Here is an 8,452-nt window from a genome sequence, read left to right as displayed (position 1 = left end):
CGGCTGCAGGGCCGCCGGGGACCCCACGTGGGCTCCGCGGCTGTCCCGATTGTCAAGTCGCCGTCCTGCGCCTCTTTTGTGTTCCCGCTGAGTGTGCCCTGCGCGTTTGCGTGCTTCGTCTGTTCCGTGTCTTGCGTCTTTGTGTTTCCTGAGTAGTTTTCGTGTTAGAGATTGTCTCCCAGGATGTCTCCGTGGACCCACCGGCGTGTGTGTGTCTCTGTGTGTGTGTGTGTGAGTGAGTGAGTGACAGATGTGCACTTCTGAGTATGTTAACACATTTGTTACTAAAAGCAATGCATGCACCTTTTTCTGAAGGTGGCAAGCGAGACATGGAGCAAACCTGAGAGGTCAGGCCTCCAGGATCCCTCCCAATCCACGCGGGAAACACCCACGGGCTTGCAACCCTATGTCAGGCTGTGAGCAGTGGGGAAAATCCCCCAGTTAACCGGGAAGCCCCATTTCCCAATCCTGTCCCTGTGCAGAGATGCAGTTCCTGCTGGTCCGAGCTATGCATCTAAGGTTGTGTTGAGGGTTTTTTTTGTGTGTGTGTTTGATAAGCAGAACGCGTATTGCTGAATCCCAGTAACTTGTTCTTAGACCCCTTTAATGGGACACTGAAATGATTGTCTCTAGAACAGTTATTGTCCCCAAAACATGACTAAAATATATAGAAGTTTTTGTTTACTCCAGTTTTATTGTTACAAATGACTGCCTCGATTAATAGCAAATGGAACCTTTCCCTGTTTCTTTTATCTACAATAGCACAGATTTCATTTCAGTTTGATTAGTTTTGTTCATGTATGAAAAAAATGTAGGTTCTTTTTTTTTTTTTTAAAACATGATAGGAAATGCGTGTACAGATATTAAGGAGGGAGAACTGAGACATAATCACGCCCTTTTCCTTTAGTAGGGTTCTGTTTTTGAGATGGCATGCAACTAACTGCCTCTTCATTCTCCAGCCTTTCTTTTCCTAGTGGATATCAGTTTAGCTTTGAGAAAACCTGTAACGATCACCTTATTAAACCTCCCTCGGTTCAGGCTGTGGAAACAGATGGAAATTCATAGTGAGAACTAACACTCATCTGCATTTGCTGTTAATTCAGGACTCTTTTTACCTGACACATCTTTTCTGCTTTGATTGAACTAAACTAGTACATTTGAATTACTCAGGAAAATGTTAGGAATGTAATAATAATAATGCTTAGTAAGTGTTTGCTTTTGTCAATTTTGAAGGTATTTTCTTTCCTGGAAAAGTTGGTACATTTATTTGGGTTTGTCTTATTTTGTAGGTAGTGCCTGAAATAATAAAGTTTAAATTTGTAAATACGGTATTAGTTTTGTAAGTACAAAGCATAAACAAGATATTCTCACAGCAGAACAGATGGAAAATAGAAAATCACAAAGAAGGGATAGAAATTGATTATAACCTTCTTCCTCTTCAGGTAACCATTGTTAACATTTTGGCAAATTCTCACCTGCTAGTCTCTCTTGGTGTCCATATGTCTGTCCTTAGTCATATATATTTATGTGTAGAACTTGGCTTGCATTTATTCAGGATTAGTATTGTGTATTAATTGTGACCTGTCTTCCCATATGATGCTATGTGTATCAATGCCATTAACTATTCTTCACTTTGAGTCATAACTTATTAATTTCATAATGATCTGTAAAGTTTCTAAAGCCTGAGATTTTCTTTTTATTATTAAACATTTTTGAAAGCTTTTTTCTATTGTGAAGTTTTATAATCTTTTTAAAAATGTGCAAAGTGTAAATTCCGCTTCTAAGCCTCTAAGCATTTTTTTTTCAGATACTGTTATGAGAAATAACAGTTTTAGCTCCCTGTTTTCTCAGTTGGATTTTGCAGTTACGTAAATATATCTACACACATACTCATTTGAGGATTATTTTGTGTTAGATGTTTATTTATTCATGGCACTGTTTCTTTAAGTCTCCTTTCAAGTCTAGATCTGATTTACAAGCCTTCCAGGTCTTGTTAAATCAGAGTTTCTAGGATGGAAAGCACCTTCTGTTGTTAACTAATTTCATCTCTTCTGAGTAGCTTTTCCTGTTATTTTTTATTACCTGTGCTGGGGGGGGGGAATCAAAACCCTAAAACCAAACTGTGGAATTTCACTATAAAACTCCACAGTGGTGAGTACAAGAGGAGTAGATGGGCATTGAGGGAGGGAATTGTCAGACTTGAATGGGGAGGGGTAGCTACAGGGAGTTTCTGGATGGCTGAGAACGTTACCTGCCTGCCAATCGTGACACCTGCTCCCACTGCCATGTGTCCTGTGCTTCATGGTTTGCTGCTGGTCAGGGTGGCATCACCCATTACAGTGTTTGGTTAGAGGCCTGGGGTAGTGTTTTGGCTCTTTCCTTTGAAATTAGAAGTTTCTAGATAGAGCCATAAAATTCATCTTTGTAGGGTGGCTGAAAGCTGTGGACTCCATTAGTCCTGAAAGCAATACTTAGGCTCCATTAAAGCAGACTCCCTCAGCCTCTGCACTGCTGACATTTGGCCTGGATGATTCTTTGTTGTGGGGACTCTTGTACATTGGAGAATGTTTAGCAGCTTCCCTACCTTGAGATGCCATTGGTACCTCCCCCTGAATTGTGACAAGCAGTAGTCTCCAGGCTTTGCCAAATGTCCCTGGGGGGTGGGGGGCAGAATTGCGTATAACTGCTGCATTAGAGAAAGATTCATCTCATCTGACTGGATGGTTGAATCAATGAAGCAGTTTATCAAATCCCACAGAACTTTTAGACAGTATGGTTTATATCTGGAAGCCGGGGAAAGGTCCTCCTCTTCTCTCCATGTTCCTTCCAGCTTTGTCTTTTGTGACTTTATAGAGTGATCACTTCAGCAGTTTTCCTTTGGCAGTCTTGTGGCAAGAGATAAAGCAATGTGAAGTGTCCTGGAGATTATGAAGGATTTTTCATGACATGATACCAGCATTCTCAGTATGCAGATTAATTTTTATTATGAAATTTAAATAAATTTGCATGGAGTTGATACATGTTGAATAATTTAAGCCTGTGGTCCACTATTATTATGCTGGACATCCCAAAATAACTGTCTTTTCTTCCTAGAAAATGGGACTTGGTGAAGCAGCCCTTTAAAGATTGATGGTACATGCCAAACTAGTTTTTCTAAAATTTCCTTTTCTTTCTTTAACAACCAGTTTGGGGTTATGCACAGAAATGATGAATTTGTCCTGAGGAAAGGTTTACTTCTGAAGTGCTTACCTAACTTTAACTCCGCACATTATAACTTAAAAGAGAGTTAATGATCTTCATGGAAAACATGTGACATCAATGCACCTTATTCCGGGGGAAAAATAGAAGTCACCAAATCTTTGCTTGTAATCTTTCTAAGTATAGAAAATATAGATTGAATTTTGTTATTGGAGTAAGTAAAAAGTATACAAAAACAGATCTGCTGTAGGGACCACATTTAATAATGGGGTGGTGTTTTGAATTACAGAAGAGCTGCATAATTTTGATGGTGTGAATGCATGTGTCATTTAATATTTTTTCTTAAAAAGAGTGTCCTTTATTCCCCTCCCCACCTCCCTGAAGCATGAATTAGAGTTACTGTGTATAGTAGTAAATCTGATTCATTTGGAGTGAAATATGCTTATAATATTCTTCTCAGTACCATATAGTATTTATTCTTGGAGTCCTGGCTCATATCATACCTCTGCTATGCTTTCATTTATTAGTCTTTAGGAACATGCCAGAAAGGAGGTTTCACTGAACACTTATATATTTTCCAGCCATTTTGGTGAAAAGAATATTCTGTAGCTCTTGCAGTAAATCACATGTTAGGTTGCTTTGAAAGAGGAGAATTATTCCTTGGCACAGCTTGTCTGAAACATGTAAAGCCAAGTGCAGCTGTTAGGTTGATTATAGTGGGCAGCCAATCTGGAAATCGGGGAAACCCACTCGGTTTTACAAGCATTTGTATATTTTCTAAGACTATAAACTTTGGTGAGGAAATTCTGTGTACTTTCAAATATAAATGATGCCATCAAAATTTGAAAAGAATTGTGAGATGGATAAGTCCTGTTATGTACATCAGTCTGAATGCTGTACCTTTCTCAAATCTTACTAAGAAAATATAAATTAAGCTTATTTTGGAGTATGATTGTAAAAGTGACATTCAAGGTGCTTCTTAGTCTGAGACTTATTTTAGGGACCTTGCCATAATTCAGAAAATTCCAATTTTAAGGCATACCTGCAAGTAAGAATTTTGAAAAGGGGTGCTCTTGGATTAATTTACATTCTTAATTGTTAAGCTCTGATACCTTTTGTTAGAAGACATTGAGCAGGAGATTGATGCCATCTGAGGGCAACCTGTAGTGATTTAACCGACCTTGGTGTAAAGATGACAGTCTCACAGATGAAGCACAGCTGAGTGGGGGGTCATTTGTCTCCTCTTGCCTCTTCCTATCTATAAACTGAGTATAACCATTGCTTCTCTTTCACTGGGATGTTTTGATATGATAGGTAAAGAGCATGCAAGCAGCATGAGGGACTTCCAAGTTTTGAAAAACATTAGTAACGTTCTTCTTGGAGATGCCATGGCACAATTATTGTTGAGAGCAACCTTTGCAAGTTATCTCTCAAGTTCTTAGGATTTTTGATCCTACTAGTATGTTCCCTTCTGGACATAGAGAGAGGGTGGTACTGTGGGAGGCCAACCTTACCGGTGACTGAGTTACACTTTCCAGCTGGGTGCTAAGGCGCTCAGTCACAGAAATGGGTGTGTCTTGCTACAGCCCCATGGGTGAAGCTATGCTCACCTGTTCCTTTGTAATATAACCCCTTGCCCTGTTTAGGATAGAATCTTCCATGGAAGTGCCTTGTGCGTGTCCCCTCCTCTTACTGTGCCCTTGGGTGTGGCCTACCCAGGTGTCAGTCAACCTGCTGACAGTGGACATCATGAAGATAGACTCAGCCCCTGAAACCTGACCCCTTGCCTCATTTGAACAGCTTCTCCTCAATAAAAGGGGTCAGCGGTGCTCTCGCTCTCTCTCTTTCTGTGGACCCTTAAGGTCAGAGGAGCCGTCACAGCAACCCCAAAGAAAAAGGTATTTGTGTCTCTTGTGTGGTTATTTCGTGCAGCCCAGTTAGCCCAGTTTAAATAGAGTGACCCCTGAGCCTTTTAGTCTCGAGAACAGAAACCTGGCATGGTACTATTTTTCTAGTCCTTTCCATGCCTTCCACAAAGCCAGAGGTTCGCATCTTCTACTCTTAGAATATTTATCCTGTTGGCAATTTCTTTTTCTGAGCCACCCCTTTGAGACTGAAGACTTGTGAATCTCTGTCTGAAACCCTGACTGGTCTGTGTGGGGACAGTCTTTCTTTCCATCAATGGATGTAGCTTTCCATGGAACGACTGGCCTCCTAGATCCCCCTGCAAGAGCTCCCCACTGTCCACTTTAGTCCCATCCCTGCTCTGACTGCTCTCTATAAAACGTCTTCAAGATTACTTTTCCCAGTGGTCACCCCGCATTTCTGGACTCATCCTCACACCTCTTTGCCTTGTTGAGTTAGCTGACGCGTTCTGCCAGTTCCTCTGCCAGTTCCTCCGCCGCATGGACCAGCTCTTATCTTCTCGCAGCTGTCGCCTGCAGTTCAAACCCTACTTGTGTATTAGTTTGGAATCTTAATGGACCTGTCTTCCTGGCTGCTTACTTGTCACCTACTTTATCACTTTTTAAACTTAATCTTCTTAAAAAATTAGACTCTGTTTGTCTGTGGCAATCCCCCAGTCAAGAACCCTGCCTCCCATCCTGGTGGCCACAGCCGCATTCTTGATTGGCCGTCTGGAACCCTGGCTCTTATGCATGTGTCACAGGCTCTGCTTTTCAGTAATTCCTGTTCTGCCTTTTGCTGTAGACCTTCAGGGCTTTGGGAGTGGGATAATAAATCCTCACACAGTGTCTGGGGAGGCCCTGCAAGGTCAAATTCAGATTTAACCTGGAGTTCAAAGCCCCTTGCAACTGTCGCCATCTATTTTATTAGATCCATACTGAAGGCACATTGTCTTGCTGGCCATAGCAAACAAACATCAGAACAATCTGTCATGGTTTTATCGTGAATGGTTAGGGATTTATTTTTACCTTGAAACAAGAACTATGAATAACTTGTTTTAAGGAAATATGTTTTCCCTTAAAATAATAACTCATTTATGTTCAAGGGCTTCTTAAAATGTGAAGGTGATGCACACCTTGCTCTGCAAACAGTAGGCATAACTGATTTTTGAAAGCTTTTGAGAATGGAAGTAGTTAACAGATTTAGCTCAGATTATTTATACAAGAGTTTCTCCCTACCAAATAAAGAATACCTTCTAGAATCTTGGGTGAGTCTTGTACTTTTTAAGTGTGCCTGGCACCTCTGCAAGAGGGTGAAATATTGGCCCTGCCTATCGTGGGCTTCCAGTTTGCTTTGGGTTGTTCACCTGGGACCTCAGGAAGCCTCCCTGTCACTGACATGTGGGTTACATGGAAAGGGAATTTTCCTGCGTTCCCTGTTGTGTTGGAGGAATTCCAAGATCTCGAGCAGCCACTGTAAGATGACCAGATTAATGCTGTGAGAGGTTAGGTGAGAAACAAGTACTTGGGTGACAGGACCAGCATGGCCACAGTTGTGTTCTGCTGAATTTTCAGGAAAATCTCAAGTATATTGCAGAGGTCCTGAAAATCTCTGTTTGCAAAGTTGAATCACAGAAGCAGTAGTGGCCTTGGCAACTCTGATGGAAAAACAGTAACTCAGAGCAGCTGAGTGTTCATTTGGGGGTAGGAATTGTGGGGTGAGCTAACACTTGTTTGGATGTAGACATTTGAGTGTTAGTAAAGAATTGACTTAATTTTCCTTTTATAAAAAACTTAGTTTTCACAAATGTAACTTTAGGGAAAATGTCAGAAAAGTATCTTTTATTGAAACTTTGTTTTAGTACTGATGCAGAAGACACAGTCACAGGTTACATTGTACTTCTGCTGGGAGCCAGGGCTATAGGAACCGAGGGCCCTTTTTACAGCAGGTCCCCAAGGGAAGCGCTGGTATTCTGCCCACCCCCATGGCTTCGGCTTCGTGTTGATTTCAGCATCTTTATCTCTTGGCAGTTAGTCTTGAAAATAAGGAAAGGGAATTAACTTCTTAATTCAAGGGTGTTTTGATGGGGTGGATTTACCTCATCTGGGAAAATGGACAGTAATTCTTTTGTTCTTCATGCCATGGGGAGGAATGTCCTACTGTTAGGGAGAGGTAAGATGATATATTTTAATTTCTTTAGAGAAGCTGTGTGTGTGTGTGTATTTATATAAAATTTGCGGGGGGAGGGGGTACTAGGGATTGACCTCAGGGGCACTCAGCCACTGAGCCACATCCCCAGCCCTAGTTTGTATTTAGAGACAGGGTCTCACTGAGTTCTTAGCGCCTCACTTTTGCTGAGGCTGGCTTTGAACTCTGATCCTCTTGCCTCAGCCTCCTGAGCTGCTGGGATTACAGGCATACGCCACTGCACCAGCTGAAGCTGGGTATTTTTAATTAGGGGGTTAGAGAGAATTACTGTAGAAATCCTAAACAAAGCCCAAAATTTATGAAGTAATGAATTCTTTGTTCAGTGCAATATGACATAGGTGTACAAATTTAATCAGAAGGATGAGGACATATTTAATAGCTGTTTATAATATCAATCAGATAAATGATAAATAATTAGCAATTGAGTACATTTTGTTGTAAGCTTAGCTCTTTTATTAATGATGCTGGGAACAGTATTCTATCTTATTTATTTATTTTTTTGTGGTGTTGGGGATTGAATCTGGGGCCTCAAGCATGCTAGACAAGTGCTTTACTACCTATATCAGGAGCAGTAATTTAAAACAAATTTCTCTCTAATTCCCCCACTCCACCCCACCCCCCAGGAAAGGAGGAGATTTCTGGTGGGGAAAATGCAGATTCATGGTGCTTTCCTAGCATATCAGCTTGTCTCTTATTTGACATTGTAATATGGTATGATTGAATTGCTCAAGGCCCGTTGGAGTCAGAGGGCTGTTGATCTCTGAGCTCTATAACTTACATATTTTAAATTGAGCTTTAATCATCCCCCCCCCCCCCGCCCCCGTGGGTACTATAGCTGAAAAGCCCCTGAGGACAGTAGACCCTCCATTTTTCCAGTTTGCTGCATGTTTGAAAAAAATTCTCCCAGCTGGAGCGAACCCTCTAAGCCTCACTTTCTTACTTTAATTTTGCCACTTTCTACTCTGTGGGTTCAGGGAATCAGGTCCTGGGACAGTTGGCTTGGTGTTCTGGGTCTCATTGATGAAATGATGTTGAAATGGGAAAAATTAGTTGTTTGTGAACATCCCATTCCTGTGTCTCTTCATTTTTATTTTTACTTATTGATTTTTTTTTTTTTTTTTTTTAGTACTGGGGATTGAAC

The sequence above is a fragment of the Marmota marmota genome, unplaced genomic scaffold (assembly GCF_001458135.2).
Source record: "Marmota marmota marmota unplaced genomic scaffold, marMar, whole genome shotgun sequence".
Classification (NCBI taxonomy): Eukaryota; Metazoa; Chordata; class Mammalia; order Rodentia; family Sciuridae; genus Marmota; species Marmota marmota.
This window is presented reverse-complemented; position numbering follows the sequence as displayed.